Source organism: Rousettus aegyptiacus, unplaced genomic scaffold (genome assembly GCF_014176215.1).
Source record: "Rousettus aegyptiacus isolate mRouAeg1 unplaced genomic scaffold, mRouAeg1.p scaffold_m13_p_3, whole genome shotgun sequence".
Taxonomy (NCBI): Eukaryota; Metazoa; Chordata; class Mammalia; order Chiroptera; family Pteropodidae; genus Rousettus; species Rousettus aegyptiacus.
Genome location: NW_023416306.1, coordinates 33834596 through 33853388, shown reverse-complemented (window position 1 = coordinate 33853388; position 18793 = coordinate 33834596). Strand labels below are relative to the sequence as shown.

At 37.8% G+C, this 18793-nt stretch overlaps 1 protein-coding gene and 1 pseudogene across 3 annotated transcripts in view; one reads left to right on the top strand and one right to left on the bottom strand.

Annotated features, from left to right (window-relative positions):
- The window catches only part of NTRK2 (neurotrophic receptor tyrosine kinase 2), a 319160-nt gene that overhangs the window by 198271 nt on the left and 102096 nt on the right, over positions 1 to 18793 (top strand). The window lies entirely within an intron of this gene.
- LOC118600653 lies at positions 13656 to 13774 on the bottom strand (annotated as a pseudogene).

Here is an 18793-nt window from a genome sequence, read left to right as displayed (position 1 = left end):
TGGCTAATTGCCTCATGGATGAACTGTTTCCATTTGTTGTTACTAAAAGCCGTGACTTTTTAAAATGGCTTTAAAAGAATATTTTTCCCTGGGTAATTTCAAAATACCCAGAACCCAAAATGGTTTCATATTTTAAATTTGATTTAACTTAAATGTATCATTGGTAGCATATTCTAAGGGTATAACTTCTCCAGCCATCACCAGGGAAAATAATTTTCCTTACAACGCTATCATTACTAGTACAGAGACAGTGACATCAGACATAGACTTTAATCCTGGCTCCACACTTGATCCTGTGTGCCCTTGGGCAAGTTGCATAACCTCAATCAGCCTCAGTTTCTACTTTGTGAAATGAAATTAACAACATGGAAAAAAGAAAGAAAAAGAAAGAAAGAAAGAAAGAAAGAAAGAAAGAAAGAAAGAAAGAAGGAAGGAAGGAAGGAAGGAAGGCAATGGAAGGAAAGGAAGAAAAATAAAGGAAGGAACGGAACGAATGAACTAACGAACTAAAGAAAGGAAGGAAGGAACGAAGGAAGGAAGGAGGAAGAAGGCTAAGCAAACTAAGTAAATTACGGTCCTGCCGACCCCACCGTCCACTCATCCCACTTCCTGACTTATGACTTCTAACTTCCTCCTTAAGCCCCTCCCTCCCCTCCTCCCTCCCTCCCTCCCTCCGAAAGAAAAGAGAAAGAAAGAAAGAAAGAAAAGAAAACAAATGGCTACTATTTGGGGGCACTTAGTAAGAGCCAGCTGCTGAGCTAAGTACTCTGAGCACATCGTCACAGTATACCTAAAATGAGGATAATAATACCTACCTGCTCTGGTTCTTCTGAATCTGCAGTGACTTTGAATGCATATAACACGTCTAGCATCATGCCTGGCTCAATGTAGTTAATGGGTATAAATCTTGCCCTTTCCTTGGCTACCCCATCCTGGGTCACATTAGGTTTCCTATCGCTCAGGATCTGGTGCTGGGCAATAGTGGGTTCATGGATGTGACCAATCAATGCTAATGACTGTGACCCTTATCATCCTCATGTGACGGGTACTGAGCCAGGCCAGGGTTTAGTCATTATGTTAATTCAGAGGTTTAATCTGGCAGATTGATGCTCAGCGTCTTGCTATGAAGAGATTTGATTAACCGATAGAGTGAGGGCCTATTTCTTAGTTTTAGCTTTAGGTTGTCCTGGGTAGAGCTGACATAGACCAGACTTTACTGATCTTTTTTCTCTCTCTAGGATAAGTTACAGCTGGCCGTATGGATGGAGTCTCTTAGTTACAGAAGTAGAAATTTGGGAGAAAAGTAATTAAGAGAACTAGATGAGAGTCCTAGATATAAATGATGTTCCCACTTCTATAATGTTTTGAAATTAGCCCATTAGTAATCACCTAGGTATAAACAAGCATAATTTAAAAATGCTTATCTCTTATCACCTAACAAAAGCTTATGACACAAACTCCTGTTAATCGTATATCAAATGGAAAATATGCCTGAATCTGGGGGATTGTATTTTGCCTGAATCTGGGGGACTATGAATTATATTCTAAGGATATACTTCTCAATTATCTTCACCGAAGTGCACTAACTAGTGGATAGAGGTTAAGGATTGACTTAATTAAGATTAGGCTATAAAGGACACTCTAAGAAGTCTTCTTCAATTGTAATATTTCTTTGAAATCACAAATTTTATTTTAAACACATGCTTTGGTTATCTAATTCTGTGTCTCAAACTACCCCCAAATTTAGCATCTTAAAACAAGAACAATTTATTACTTTTCACAATTCTGTGGGTTGACTGGATGGTTTTCTACTTATACGATATCAGTTTGGACACTAGGGAGGTCCAAAATGCTCTCTTGCTCATGGCAGGTTGTTGGTGATTGCTGGCTGGGAATTCAGCTAGGCTTATCAGCCAAGAGCTTCAATTCTCCTCCATGTGGACTCCTGCACATGGATGCTTGTGCTTCCTCACATCACAGAGGACTCAAGATAGCCAAACATTTTAAGAAGCACAACAGCGAAAGCTGCCAGGCCTTTTTAGGGTCTAGACTGGCACAATCTCACTTTCACTGTACGCTGTTGGTTATGGAAATAGGGAGGTGCAGTTTATTGGAAGCCACCAAAGTAACAGTTCACTAGAACATGAGAATTTTACACACTATTCCAGAATGTATCTGTTACATTTTAGCATCAAAATGTGTTATCCCCAGTAGTCAAGTAAAATGAACTCTTATGAGAATCATGTCACTATCCTTCGTCGGCTTTGATTGACCTTGACACACTACCATGGGCATGCCACTTGAGAAGTAAGTCCCAGTTTTTCTTCTTTTCTCAGTTGTCTAGTTGGGTCTTGGGACCTAGGTTGGGATACAGCCTAGATGTAAGTTCAAGTATTTATCTCACTTAACATGCATCTATGACTGAGTCCCAAAGCCTAATACCAGGGATTTTTATTGATGTTTGTGTCTATGTTTTCATTCTTTAGCCTATAGAATTGAGAGAGTTATAAATTAGAATCTACAGAAATATAGAAAGGACATTGTTTTGTTAAGATATTCAGGGAAGTAACTTGTTAGGCTCAGCCAATATATTCTGCTTTAAAAAAGAATTCTTTACCCACATGTGTCACACTAAAAGTATTTTTTTTAAGAGGTGAACTTAAGCTAACATGATAGGAAGATGAATGTAGGCTGGGAGAGCTATAGGGTATGGTTTTAGTAACCCAGTCTGATTTTTTTCTCTGATAGTAGGGGAGTTTTTCACCACAAGCAGTAACAAGGATGCTTTGAAATAGCACAGCAGCCAGAAAACAAATCATATATCTAAATGTATCTGCCCTTGTTTCAGGTCAAAGTCTGTAAATTATCCAAAAGACATTTTTCTTGCTTAAGTATCTGAGCTCTGTTGCAAAGTAGAATTGTATATTATATTCCAGTAGAGCCGAGAGAGAGAGAGGCCCCAGCAGCAGAATCTACACAAAGTACAGAAAGAGCCATGTTCACTGCTGCCTTAGTACTAGCTCTGCCTCTCACATCTTAAAATTTTCTGTGTGAGAAACTCCATCTGGCAAGTCCCCAAACCTAACATTGCCAACTCTGAAACCAGGCTTCTAAAAAGTAGAATTGAATTTCTTCCTTCTATTCCCTATATTTTATTAACAAAATGTTTCAAACATACAGAAAAGTGGAAAGAATTCTTTGGTGAACACCTATGTTCCCATCTGGATTCTGCATTGAAGATCTGTCATCATCAGTCCATCTGTTTTTAGAAGCATTTCAAAGGAAGCTGCAGTCAACAGGACACCAACCCTGAATACTTCAACAAGCATAAGCTATAATTCAATGCTTGTTTATGGTCTCTCTCTTTCTCTGTCTCCCTCCTCCCTTTCTTCTTTCCTCTTTTTCTTTTTTGAGCTAAAAGTTACATGTAATGAAATACTCTAGTCTTAAATGTACTATTCCCTGAGCTTTGACAAATACATACCTCTGTGTAACCCAAACCTCCATCAAGATCCAGAACATTGCTATTCACCCATAAAATTTCTTCCTGTGCCTTTCCAGTCGATTCCCTCCACCTGCCCTCCATGAGACAACAAATCATATATCTAAATGTATCTGCCCTTATTTCTAATAATCACTGTTCTAATTGTCTTCAAACATAGATTTATTTTGTCTGTCTTGGAGCTTCATGTGAATGGGAGTGTACAGCCTGTACTCTGTGTGAGAACTGGGCTTCTTTATCTCATGCTTTTTTGAAATTGTAGATCTTGGACGTGTACTTCTTTGTCCACTGTTCCTTTTGCTGCCTTGTAAAAGGAAGGATTGTTGTTCTAGGAGTTAAACTTGACTGCTCAGCAGTTTTGAAGCAGTTGACCCTGTGTCCTGACTTCAGCCCCTAAAAACCTGCAGCAGCAGCTTCTCTTTGACAAGGTGGATGTAGACACGCAGGTTGGCATGTGACAGAGAGCAGAAGGCATGGCACACCCATGACGTGCTGCAAATACCAGGCGCGGCTGTGTTCATTAGTGTGTCTGCCTTTGTGGCTCTGAATCAGACTCTGTATTATTGATTTTATTCTGATTGTTCCATGAAATGGAGGAAATAGTTTACCTCAGAGCATGCCACGTGAACCCAAGGGACAATGGTGTACCTCTAGAGCCGAGCAAGGATTCTTGGCCAACCAGGCAAAAAAAAGCTGCCCGCTCTGCCTCCACTGTAGAAGCAGCTGTATGCATGAGCTGATGTTATCTTTGAGGCTTTTCCAAACTCACAGAGCTCTTTTGACAACAGGAAACAGGTCATCCTACTTTCCAAGATAGATGTGGTACATTTAGTAACAAGGAGAGGGCAGTACAGATGAAATGTACTCCCGGGAGGCCTCTCCCACCAAGTGTTGCAAGGAGATATCATTGGGCTGTTAAATCCAGAGGACCAGGCTATGCAGCGAGTATGTTCCCAAGGCTGAGCCGCTCGGTGTTATTTGGATAAATGCAAACTCTAACAGGTGCCTGGCAATCGCATGCACTGGTCAGACCCCACGCCTGGAGGGGTTTTAATAGTCTGCCTTGCACACCCACATTAATCTAAGAAAGCTGCTGCTCTGAGGCCTTGAATGCATTCCAACTGTGAGCTGGTTTTCTTTGTTTTGCATCTCACATACTTAATTTAATGGGACACAGTTTGTATAATCAGACCAGCAGCAATCATGCTTATCTCCACTAACAGATGATTTTACTTAGCTTTGTATGTTAATAGGTCATTGGCTGCTGAGCTAAGGTACAGTTGAGCAATTTTTTTTTTTTTTGGCCTATTGTAGCTTAGCCATCCTAGCTTTCTGTTCTATCTCATTACATGGACCAGTCTAATTCTACTCAGAAAGAACAGGAATATTTCCCAACACTTCCTCACCTGAATATCCTATCTGAGCTTCAGTGTGTCTTGCTTAAAGCTGACCAAGAATAGAAAGCTTCTTTGAACTGTATAGTCTGGAAATATTGTGGTCATGTGAAATTATCATCCAAGCAATAGTTCCTCTACAAAAATCTTACCATGAAGCCTAATTTACAAATATATCAAAACATGAGTGATGACAGACATCATGTTAATAAATTGCTACATATGCATCACAAAACGACAGATACAATCAATCATTGATAATATTGTCTACGATGACTTCGAAAAGGCCATACAGAATCGGGGACACAATTCATAAGCCTTTTCCCCTAATTAGGTATAAACAAAGCTTAATAGATAGAAGGAAATTGGCCAGGCATTATAGAAGGTAAGGCATTTGCTACTTGGCTCAGCTGGATTAAAATTAAAGGAAAATATATAGATCTATGATTCGGGCTTATCTGAGCAATAATGGGGAAAAGTTATAACCCTTAATAAGAGGGTAACTTGAGAAAGTAACCTACACAGCTTAGCAAACTCAGGCCAAAGAGAAGGAAGTGAAGGGTGGGAAGACAGCAGGATATCGACGGTAATATAGACAAAAGGACAGAAGGCTCAGGAAACTTTACCATTTTTTTTTTTTGATGTCCTTTAAATCTTAAAGACATACTTTACAACTTTCCAGCCTTAACTTTTAAGCAATTATTGTCATATATGAATTTTTACCTTCTCTGACTTCGGAGTGCTGCCTGAATGAGATTTTGGAGGTAGATAGGTTTAAAGTTTCCTGGCACTTTTGATCCATTACCTTTCTTGTTCATAGCAGCAGTCTTTGATGAAGAGCTTTTAAATTTTTTTCCCCTGGAAATGATTCTCCCCAAGCAGCTCTTACTCTCTTCTGCATGTCGTGCTATACCGGCAGCCAGATAATGGAATCCTGGGGAGGGATGGGGAATTTTCTCTGTGTATCTTTGGAACCAGTGGCTAGGCACTCAGAGCCACAGTCAAGAAAGTGGAGGTCAGAAAGGCAGGTCCATCTGTGGGGCTGCCTTGTCTTCTTGGTAAGGTTTCGTGACTTTTAAATTGATGCTGTTGTCTCTTTAAATGTTAAAGAGGGAAGTCCCCTTGAACCCCTGATGGCATTCAATTATGGTCATGATTATAAAATGTCTCAGATCTTTGGGGGATATGAGCAAATCAATACAGTGTTGCAGAGAAGGGAACATAAAGCTCTTAAGAAGTGCCTTTGCCAAGTTTCACTCCCTTCTCCCATCTTCCACTGCAGTAGGAGAAGCTTGTAGTATAAGAGGCTTGCTTGCTGAATGGAGAGGGTTTGAGGAATTATTACCTAATAATAAAAAACAAATGATGCTGAGATCTTTAACTCATTCAATGAGATTTTTTAAAGGGTGTGATAGGGTACTTGTCTATGTTGTTCTCTTGCATAAGCCTATGTTAATTTCTAAATAACATTTTCCAAGGATTCTTAGGTTGCCCCATTTGAGGAAATCGCTCGCTCTCTCTCTCTCTCTCTCTCTCTCTCTCTCTCTAATTTGTTGTTGAGATAGGTTCTCTGGGAAATGAATCACAGTTCGTTTGTTTATAATTTTTTTTTTCAAAGCAACTTTGGTTATACACATGGCTACACTTTGAAGAAATTACATAGCTACTCTAGATTTAGCAGGATGATTTGGTCATTAGGGTGAAGGTGCATGTGTGTATTCATTCTTCTGCCACACTCTAGAAGTGGTTCCTGGTAAGATGAATGACGAGGATAATGACTGAGGTGAGAGTAAATGCATGCAAAGAGTAGAGGTAGCCCTTGGTATTTCCATGCCAATAGCTGGAAACTAGGAGTAGGAGAAGTGCCTGTAATTTGGGTGTGTGGGGGGTGTCTCCCTTTCCTAGAACTGCTACCTGACTCTTCCTGAAGTCATAGTCACAGCTCCAAGAGAGAGATGGTATTATTATTAATGTCATTATCCCTTTTTGACACATGAGGTGACCTAGGCTCGGGGAGGTATTGTGACATCACAACTAGAAGAGCTAGATAAGAACTCTGCAGTTTCCCCTCTGAGGCCAAAGTCTTAACCACCATGTCCTATTTCCTCCAGGACACAATACTATGGGTGTTACTATGCCATTGTTTATGTCATGGTTCTGACTTCTACTGTGGGGCCTATAAGATCCATCATTATGGTCACTCGCCTGTTTTGGTTCAAGATTCCCTTGGGTACTGGCAGCTCTTGTCCCATTTATGACAAAAACAGCGTGAGGCTGAGATGAACCCATACGTGATCAGTGCCTTAAGACCCAGAAGGATGGGGTATGGAAGCCAGATCTTCTTTCACACCCTTGCAAATCTCTTCTTCAGGGCGCTTCTGTTTGATCGCTCATGTGCTGATGGTCACTCATGTTAGCTGGGGCAGTAGTGAATTCCATCTCACTCCTGCCACACAGGGATCTGAAGAAGATGAAAGAAATGCCAGCTGAAAAGGCCTGTGAGGGAAAGACCAAGGGATGCGCACATCTTTGTTGCTATGGCAACTGCATCTTCGCCCTGGGGTGGGAAGAAAGCCAGACTCACTGTTTTGTGCAGTGCTGCCTTTGACTTTTGGGGAACCCCAGAGGCAGAAAAGCCTATGAGATAAGACAAAGAGGAAAGATCCCATCTGCTGCTGTTTATTCTTTCTGTGATATCTATAGCTAGCTTTGAAAACCATCTTTGTAGGACAGATTTATCTCTAATGAAAATGCTACCACTTCTGTGGCCTTAGAGGGAGTGACCGACCATAGCTGATGAGATTCCCTAAAGCCACATAAGAAGGGCTTGGAAATGTCTGACTTTTGGGCTTGACTTCTCTTTCAGAGCTGCATTCTGTGGTGACATTGCTTTTTCAAAAGAATGTCTCTATTTTACTAGTTGTCTGTGGTTCCAGGTGACGTTATGGTATATAAAATTGTGCCTGGCTATGGCTGGGTACAATGTACTTAGGTGAAGTAGATCTTTCTGTTTGGACAAATGGACCTTGTTCCTACTATGTACATACTCTGACTTGAAGTGGCTTAAATGTTGCTGAGGAAAGAGTTTGGTTTTTTTTTTTTTTTTAGTGTTTTCGGTTTATTTCTGAATGAAGGCTTGCTTTATTAGGTATTTTTCCTGAGATTTGGGGGACAGGAGGATGATGCTTTTCAAAATCGATGCATTAGTGTTTTTTTTTTTTTTTCGAAAGATGGTAACATGGATGTTAGACTCACCACATTGAGAAACACAAAATATGTTTTTAAATTCTAATGACCTAGAGATTTTATTCTTTCCCTAAATCAAAAGCAACTTCCCTTCAAAAGCTGAACTTGTATTTCAGGACATAATGTGTCTAAAATATCTGAGGAGGTGCACAAAGGACTCTAGGCCTGATGGCAGTGGGTTTTAAATATGTACCTTCAATTCAAATAGAAATTTTAACAATTCAATCACATAACTAATTATTGTTTTATTAGTTTTTGTCTTTCTAGAAAGTCGGGAGGGCACCGCCTCCCCACCAGCCAAGCTTCACTCCCTGGTCTGGAGTTCTCATTCATGTAACTAAAAGCCAAAGGCACAGTTTGAGTAGCGTATTTGAATATGGGTCAGGAATTTGAACCAGCTACTTTTCTCAAATAACTACTTTATACCTTTTACAAAGAGATTATATTTCTTATTTCCATTGTGAAAAATTTGTCACAGAGGAAAGAAGGGAGAATGGCAGAGAGAAAGCATCAGGAATAGAGACAAAAATGAAGAGGGAGAATGTTTCTGGGAATGAACAGAGCATCACAGTGAGGCATCACCCTAGGAACCCAAAGACCAGGATTTCAGTCCCCTGTCAGTGGACACTCAGCTTCTCAAATTCTTAGTTCCTTGGTCTGTAGGATAAATATTCCTCCCTGCCCATGTTTTAGGGCCATTTAGAAAATCCAAGAAGAGAGGAGATTTAAAAATACCTGTCAGGGCAGTATAAAAGAATGAAGCTGTGTTAAGGGAGCATCTTACTTTTGGGGAATCTCAAGCAAAACAAACAGCTCACAGCTTCATCTTTCCCATAAGATATGGCACCAAATGCTTCTCTTGCTGGAAATCATACCATTTCTTTTAGTATCTAGGAAAGAAAGTGATGGCTTCTCTATGGCCATGATCACATTTAGAATGCTAGTGTTGGCTGGGACCTCAGAGATCATCTAGTTCTACTTCTTCATTTAAAACATGAGAAAACTGAAGAGTAAGTGACTGGTTCAGGGTCTCAGCTAACAACTAGCAGAGATGGGATGAGGAGGCAATCTACTGGTTTCTATTTGGGACTCTGTTACTGCCCTTCTCCTCTCCCTCACTTCCTGAGGTCAGAGCATGTGAAGGGTTTTGTGTGTTCTTGATGTGTTCATAAGGTAGAGGACAGTGAAGAAAGGATATTACTGAATCTTTTGTCCTTGAACCTGGATCCCTTATAAAGAGTCATAAGGATACTAGAGGCACAGTGAGGGGCGGCTTTTATGGTTTCCTTTTACCTTCGTACATCACCTGTATCTCTTAGCCATGGCAATTCTAAAATGAACCAAAGCAATGCATTTCAGAGGCATGTTTAGGGAAGGTTTGACAGTGCTATTTAAAAAATAGTTGTACTTGTGAATCTAAGCGTAAACTCAACTTTTTCAGTGATGGGATCATTAATACCGTCTTTTCCAATCATCAAATGGTAAAGGAAGCCTCAGCTCTTCTGAGATGACAGGGAACAGCCTGGATTAAATTAAAAAGCCTCATTTCATTGATTCATTTAAATTTCTTTTCCCCAAGTCTTCAATTTAAAAGTATCAACAGTTAAAAATATTTATCAACTTGAGTACAAAACCTTTTTTTTTTTTTTGCAAGCATTAGGAAGCAGCATATTGATCAAAAGATGAGTGAGTAGATAACAGGAGGTAAGGAGCCTGTTGTGCTAATGAACTGTGTACAGTTGGTTCACACTTTGACCTAGAAATAAAATCACTAAGTGGAACATTGTAAGTAGAATGATAATTTCTAAAAGAAAATGTACAATTACAGGTTGCATGTTGATTAAGTTTTTTTTCCAGCAAATAACTCATACATTAGACCCCCCAAATGAAGAGATAAATATAAATTACTGTAACTCTTATAATTTTAAAAAGTTAAACAATGCTCTAAGTCCTATAAAATAAACATAAATACACCATAATTAATGATTATACAAAAATCCCCATTATTATTAAAAGCATATTTGTTTTTATCTGTCTCTTTATTTACAATCCTATTTCCCCCCAAATATTGTGGATGCTTCTAAAGTGCAATAATTTTAGTGGTACCCCCTGTGTCTTGGCTCCCCTTTCCCTTCACTGTCTTCTTTTCAAAGGCTCCAGCCCCACCCATGTCTAAATCATAACTCTCACTGTTCAAAATGCCAGAAACTCACCTCTCCTTTGAAGCTGAGATGCATATTACTTTAGTAATTTTACTTAGTAATATCTAAAGACTAATGTCAGCACTATCATTGCCTTTTTACTTTAGGGGTCTTTATTTTACTGGTGAGAAAGTAAAAGAAAAAAAAGCTTTAAAGATTCTTGCATGTTCTATGAACTGCTTGAGGATCCACATGCATGGTTTGGGAACCCAAGAATTAGGGAGAATCTGTGAACCTTCATTCTATTTCACAAAAGTTCAGGATAAAGAGAGGTGAGGCGAGAAGCTTCAGGACCAGAGGTGGGAAGTGGGATGCTTTTTATTCTCTGTTTTTGGTACTTTTAGGAGAAATCTGAATTTTTATAAATAATGAGTCTATATACACATTTTTAATTAAAAAAGTAGATTATTATAGGGAGAAGAAAATTAAGCAAACAAATCTACAGGGAAAGTAATAATAGAGATGACAGGAGGGAACTCTATTTAAAAAAATATTCCCTAACTCTCTCTTATCTAGGAATCCTGGCTCCTCCTGCCTGGGTCTCTGTGACTTTCTCTGTGATGATAAAGACTGCATGGGTTCTGGTGCCAAGAGAGCCCCAGGCTCAAGACTCAGTTCTGCCACTATTAACTCTATGGTTCAGCTAAGTCACTCAACTGAGCCTTAGTTATTTTATTTACAAAATGAGTATAGAACTGCCTGCTGTAGCTTCTGTGAGGTCTAAATGAACAATATTGTCAAGTCACTAGCATGGTTTCACATGTTTACAAACTAATTATTTCAATGATTCTTTATCCCTTTCCCCACCCCATCGCACTTCCTATGGTCTCCGTGTAACTCTCCTCAATTTAGAGATGAGGGAATTTTTTACTTCTGTTGGATCACCCATCTGAAAATCTATACACATGTCTATTTAAATTAAAATTAAATGAAATTAAATAAAATTAAATTTTGAGTATTTTTATTTCAAATGGCTATGAAATAGGACAGCACAGGTAGAGCATTTACATCATTACAGAAAAGTCTATTGGCCAGTTCTCTCGACTCTCTAGCAGCTATAGGTTTGGCACAGTTCTGGCCAATATAGTCCTAGTAACACACAAGTCCCTAGATAAAGCTTTCCTGGAAGGCATCTCAAGCTGTTGGGTTGATTTTGTGACCATGGGGTGACTTTGAGGATGAAAGCCATGAGGATGGAGTAGAGCTGAAGATCATATTCTCACAGTTTCATCACTTTTCCCAATTCCTATGATATGATCATCCCAGCACTAAAATACCTGCTAACTCTATCTTAAATTGGACAAAATATTTGATTTCAATGCATCGTATTTTTTGATTGAAAAAAAGTCATATAGAAGAAGCAGTGTATTCTTAATAGGCAGGAAAATCTTTCTTTCTCTCTCCTGACCCCCATTATTTTTTTAATATCTTCTCTTCTTTTTCTTTTCTTCTTTCATTCCCCCCTCCCCCCTCTCCCTCCCTCCCTCCCTCCTCCCTCCTCCTTCCCTTCTCCTTCCTTCCTTCCTTCCTTCCTTCCTTCCTTCCTTCCTTCCTTCCTTCCTTCCTTCCTTCCTTCCTTCTTTCCTCCTCCTTCCTTCCTTCCTTCCTTCCTTCCTTCCTTCCTTCTCCTTCCTTCCTTCCTTCCTTCCTTCCTTCCTTCCTTCCTTCTTTCCTTCTTTCCTCCCTCCTAGCTTTCCTTTCCGAATATGCTAAAGATGTTTACCTGGCCTGGGAGAAATAGTCTTTTTACTGAATCAGGGGATGCTTCATCAATAAACCTATAGAACTTCCTGTCTAGAGTATTACTAAGCAGATGTTTTAACTATTATTGAACAGCTGCTTCAGGCTGTTCAAAATTGGTGAATCTAAATGAACAGTACTTGAAATACCAAAAATAAAAAATAAAAAAGAATTGAGAACAGAAATCTGATAGGTGCTACAGAACAGCTTAAATATGGAAATACCCTTACTTCTAAACACATTCTTGTCTGACTTCCCTTTCTTAATCAGAAGTTATTATAGATTATGGTTTCCTACCCTGTATACTAAGCACATGGTGTTCGGAACTGAGAATTCATGAATTCTAATCCTCATCACTGAACTGGCTTCTTGCCTATCCTTGGGCAGAGGACACTCCATTTCTTCAATGCATTACTCTAGAAGTCACACAGAATGCTGTACACGTTTAATTATTAATGAAATTTGCAGAGAACATGCCTAGCTGTATAACTCCAGCCAACCTTAATTTTTAATCTTTATATACACCTTTGAGTTTTAATAAGTTCTCAGCAAGGCAATCATATATTCTTCAAGCATGGCTTCTACTCTATGGTTTCTTCACATGCTTTGCTTTATCTCTCTTCCTACCTCCACTGTAGATGGCATTTTCTACCATCATCCATCACCATAATATTTTATCTTCTTATAACAACTGTCACTTGAGAAAATGTGGTTAAGAAAGTGGAAGCAAATTGCAAAAAAAGGCATCTGAATTCTCTGTAAATGTTTTCTCCCCTAATATCAGAGATAAAAATTTAGTGTTATCACTTCAAATAACAAGGTATTATGTAAAGAGAGAGGAGATATTTATCTTACATTGCAGATGCTTAATGACAATAAAGCCAATTTTTAGAAACTCGGAATGTATTATACTTATAGGAGCAAGTCTATAAATGGTGGTTAGACTATGAAGCTAGCTCACATAAGTATTTCACTCAAAGTTGAATCTCCAGTTTTGCAATAAAATATAGCAAAAAGTAACAGTTATAATCCAAGTATTTAAATAAAATAGAAAACATAATCATTTTAGTTTATAAGTATCTGTCTTCTCTTTTATACTAATATTTCCTTAGTCTATGTTTGTCAACCTTAAGGAGAATTAAAAATTAATTTTTAAGAATAAAACAGGGAAAGAAGATGTAGATAGTGAGAAGAAACTGATGTGACTGTATAAGCATTCGATGAGAGAAGAAGGCACACAGGGACTTGAGATGATGTACATATTCATGGAAAGAATTTGCTCTTGTGGAACTGTCTTTATTCTGGAAGGTACAACATAAGTGAGAAACAGAGGATAGTATGTCAAAAGAGGAAGAAAGAAAGTGATGAAGATGTTGAGGAAAGGGAAGTTTCCTTAAGTGAAATACTCTATTTCACTATTATATTTGTATAATATCTAATAGTAACACTATTTTTTTAAAATTTTTTAAAAATTAAAACATTTTCTTTTTTTTAGGCAAGGCAACCCCTTGGTTGACCTCGCAGATTGCAAGGACCTTGTCAGCTTACAATCCCTTATTTTTTTATTTTTTACACCTACAGCACCTGGTCGTCCTAGGTGATCTCCCATCCAAGTACCAAGCAGGCCCATCCCTGCTTAGCTTCCAAGATCAGTTGGGATCAGGCTTGTTCAGGGTGGCATGGCCATAGACTCTAATAGTAATACTATTATTCCTATACCTATTCCATGGGAGAGTTGTAGAAGTATATTTGTGTGCGTGTGTGTGTACATGCACGGTTGTGCACATGCACTAGAAACTAGGAATGTGCAAGGAAACCACATGGCCACAAAAGCGGGGCTTTAAAAAAACAGGGCTAAGTGTCCATTAGTGGATAAATGGATAAACAAAATGTGGCATAAACAGATAATGGATTATTAAGTTAGCCTTAAAAGGGAAGTACAACCTATCATATGCTACAACATGGATGATTTCTAATGCTTTGCCTTCGAGAAGCAGAAAAAAAGTCCAGGGCAAAATGTCCTAAAGGAAGTTGGACATTAGAAACAAGATCAGAAGAGCTATGAGGCTAGAGATAGTGATGAGGAGGGATCTGTAGGGAAGGAAGATCCGAGGCTTGAAAAGAATGTGTGGTCATAATTGGAGAGAATATGTAAAGAAGAAGAAAAAGAGGACACCAATTTCAGTGTTTCAGGCTTGTGGCTGCCAAGAATTTAGTAGCAGCAAGAAGAAGAGGGAAAATATGAGAAAACAATAGAACCGGTGTCATGGAAGTGATAAGACAGAGAAATTCTAACAAGCAGGCAATAGTGTCAAATGATGCATCAAGGACAAAGATGAAGGCTAAGAGAAAAACTGGGTTTGTGAGGTGGAGCCAGTTAGTGACCTTGAAGGGGAGTTTTACCAGACCCCTATTAGGCAAACACGCTGCCAGTGGTGAGATGAGTGTGAGCTGGGTCAGAAGGGAAAGTGGCTGAGAGGGTTTGATTTGGCTCGTCTCATTGACTGGTTCTTCCCACTTCTGCCCAACTCCGACATTAGTGACCTTTCCTGGATTTAGTGTATTTTCCATCAAAATAGACCTGTTCCCTGTCCTTCTCTCTGAGTCCTAGGGTTAGTGGATGTTAATGAGCCCTGTCAAGTCATACAACAATCAGGTCCATGAAGACTAAAGGTAGTTCTGGCATTGGCAGAGGGGCCAAAGGCAACTGATAGAGGTTTGCAATCAGAAGTGGCCTTTGGTGCTCTTGAGATAAAACGTGGGCAGCTGCCTACTCTGCCTGTGGAGAGATTGCTTTGCTTTCAAAGTTTCTGTTTATTTCTTTGTAAATTGTACTTAATAGACAACCTCTCCTCTCACACCTTTGGGCTTATTCTTGATCTTTTTCCTTTTGTAAAAGTAATTTTTAAAAGGTGTTTTTATTTTAAAGAAGGAAATTTTTAACCAGTTATTTGGCTCCAAAAATTCAGTATGCTTTTGGGGAAATTCAAAGTATTTCTATAAAGTACAATGGGGTAGTTGTGACAGTTCTCCAGTGAATGTGAAATCAATATTTGTTGAACTGAAACATGCAAATCTCTTTCAAACCACAGATAATGTATTTAGCATCACCTATCATAATAGCAACTGGTGATAAATGTGAACTTGACCCCAGCACCTCTTTTTGTAGCTGGCAGGACTGCTTCTAATGCAGGTTTCGACTAGATCACTATTATGAAAGGCAAGGAAGTATGGGGAACCCAGTTAGAAGGTCCTCACCTGTGAATAGTGAGTTTCATTAGGATAAATTGCATAGCTATTTCCATAGCAACAGAACATTTTCAGAAAATGAACTGAAAAACATGTTGCGTTTGGAATCCCACTTGGCATTTTGGTAAAAGTCTAGATTGTTTGGTTCCCCTTTACTATCAGTAGGAACAATAAAACAGAAACACACTCTCTGAGTTAGTTTACTTCTCTTTTAAAAAATGGAACAACAATAACAACAACAACAACAAAAACCCAGGATATTTTTGTACCTGGCAAAAATCCCAAAAGCTTTGCTTAATTCTGCTAAGGTTGGTGAATAAAAATTTACATCAGCTACAACCATCGGGGAATAAACATAATACATTTCTGTTGATAAGGTAGATTTTTCCTGGTTGTCTTTAAAAGTATTACTCTTTTTCCTTTTAATGAACAAAGAATAAAGTTTTTCCAAGAATATAGATTTGATGTAAATATAAGGTGGTTACGGACCCCAGCATCTTGTTCTGTGTTACTTTTTATTTTGTCCTGTTTCTGAATGTATTTCAATACGTTCATTCAAAATCTTGCCTAAGTTCAGTTCCTGAACTCCCAACTTCTTATATAAAGGCCAGTTGATATCCTTTGGCTATTTCTTGCCTTCTCCATTGGTTGTTGTACCAGGCCAAGAGATGGCCCCTGGAAATGTCCCTTTTACTGCTGGCGAAATACTCAACTGTGTTTATCATTAACCAGGAAACACTGTCCTTTTAAGATGTCAAAGTACAGGATTCTAAAGTTATTCTGATACTGGCCACTAGTATGGAGAAACAAGGCTCCTTCTGGCTGGACGCTTCAAAAAAAATAAGTCCATTTTATTTGTAAGAGAATGTAGGGAGCCACGTTTCTCTCCGGGTCCACATGACTGCCTTTGGCAGATCCTCAACCTATATCTGATGAATGGATGACTCAATGAGCAGGAAAGCTGGAATCACTTTGAAAGCATGTCATGTCTAATTATAAGTGACTTGTATAGTCATTGAAATAGGTTCAGTGTAAGGTCCTTGCACATTTCTAGACTGTAGAACTTGTCTATAATGAACATTGATTACTTTTGTAATCACAAAAACAAAGAAACAAACAGAACACTAGTAAAAAAGAAAGCAAAGAAATCTAATTGCTTTCGAAAGGGTGGCATTAATTACTTTCTGACACATTTCTTTAATATTTTTCTCATTTGCAGCAAGCAATGTTTTCACTGTGCACAACACACACACTAACATACTCGGCACATTACTGATAAAAACATTAAGTCAACAAACATTTATTGAGCACTTATTACATAGCAGGGTATTCACTAGCTGCTGTGGGCGATTTCTGGACAAATAATACATGAGCCAGGCCCTCAAGAAGCTCACTTATAATGTAGGTGGGATCCAAGGAATAATTGTTAATAATGAATGGTAGCTTTTAGCGGCTCAGTGTTTCTTTTAAGTAAGTAACTTGCTTTGTCCATATTAAACCTTTCCAATGGGACAAGGCATATCTCTGACATTTAAAAATATTTTTTTTTATTTTGAGGTAATTTTAGATTCAGATACAATTGTAAGAAATAATACAAAGTGATCCCATGTACCATTTACTCAGTTTAGCCCAATGATAATATCTTGTAAAACTTTAGTACAATATTACAACTAGAAAATCGACATTGGTACAGTGAAGATACAGAGTATTGCCATCATCATTAAGATCCTTCATGTGCCCTGTTATACCTATACCCACTTCTCTCCCCGTATAAGGTGGTTATGGACCCCAGCATCTTGTCCTGTGTTATTTTTTACTTTGTTCTGTTTCTGAAATGCATTTGAATACATTCATTCAAAATATTGCCTAAGTTCTTTTTCATTTGTAACCTCTTGGCAACCACTAATTTGTTCTCTATTTCTATAAATTTGTCATTTCAAGGATGTTTTATACATATATTCTTCCATTTTATTTTTTATTTTCAAGTTACTTGTATTGTTATATTTAAAGTGACTTTCTTGTAGATGCCATATAGAGGTGGGTCATATTTCTTAATTCATTTGTCAATTTCTGTCTTTTAATCAGTACATTTAGATCATCCCATTTAATGTGATTATTGATATGTTGAGTATTAAGTCACCCATTTTATTTTTTGTTTTCTGTTTGTCCTCTTTTGTCATTGTTGTTTTTATTTCTCTTTTCTTCTTCCTGCTTTCTTCTGGGTTATTTGAACTTCTTCCAGAATTTTATTTTGATGTATCTATAATATTTTTGAGTGTGTCCTTTTGCATACCTTTTTTTAGTGGTTGCTCTTAGTATTATATTATATGTATAGCTTATTGCTGTCCACTGGTTTTGACATTTTAAATAAAATGTAAAAACATTACTCCCTTTTACTTTATCTTTTCCATTTATAATTGCCTTCAATATTTCCTCTAATTTAAAATCACAATAGACAATATTATAATTTTGGCTTCTCCAAAGAAGAAGGCAAAGGTATTGTATTTGTCTAGTTTTTCCTTGTCCCTGAAGGATATTTTCATTGGATATAGGATTCTGAGTTGACAGTATTTTTCTCTCATTACTTAAATAAGATCTTGTTGCTTCTTTCTGGCCTTCATACTTTCATATGAGAAATCCACTGTCATTCAAATAGTTTTTCCCTTATAGGTAAGGTATCATTTTCTTTTCACTGATCTCAAGATTTTTTTCTTCATCTTTAATTTTTTGAAGTTTCACTACAATCTTCCTTGTGTATTTTTGTTTTGTTTTGTTTTGTTTTGTTTTTGTTCGTTCGTTTGTTTGTTTTTTTGGAGTGGGGAGGATTATTCCGTTTGGAGTTCACTTCTTGAATCTTTAGATTTATGTCTTTTGCCAGAGTTAAGAAGTTTCAGTCTTTATTTCTTTAACTATATTTTGACCATGCCATCTTTTTCCTCTTCTTCTAAGACTCTGATGATGTGAATGTTAGATATTTTGTTATAGTCCCACAATTTCATGTCTTTAGGTTCCATTAATTTTTTTTAGTCTATTTTTCTTCTGGTGCTCAGATTGGATAATTTTTGTAGTCTATCTTCAAGTTAACTAAGCCATTTCCTCTGCCCCCTCCATTTTGTAGTTGAGCCCATTTATTGAGCTTGTAATTTTGGTTATTATATTTTTCAGTTCTAAAGTTCCTATTGGATATTCCCTTATGTCCTCTATTTCTGTGCTGAAACTTACTTTTTTTCATTTGTTTCAATGAATTTGTAGTTGTTTATTGAAGCATTTTTTTTTATGATGACAGCTTTAAAATCTTTGCCATATGATTCTAACATTGCCATTATCCTGGTTTTGGCATCTATTGATTGTTTTTATTTCATTCAGTTTGAGATCTTATCAGTCCTTGGTTTAATGGGTGATTGTTGATTAAAGCCCAGACATTTGGGGTATTCTGTTATGAGACTCAGGTCTTGTTTAAG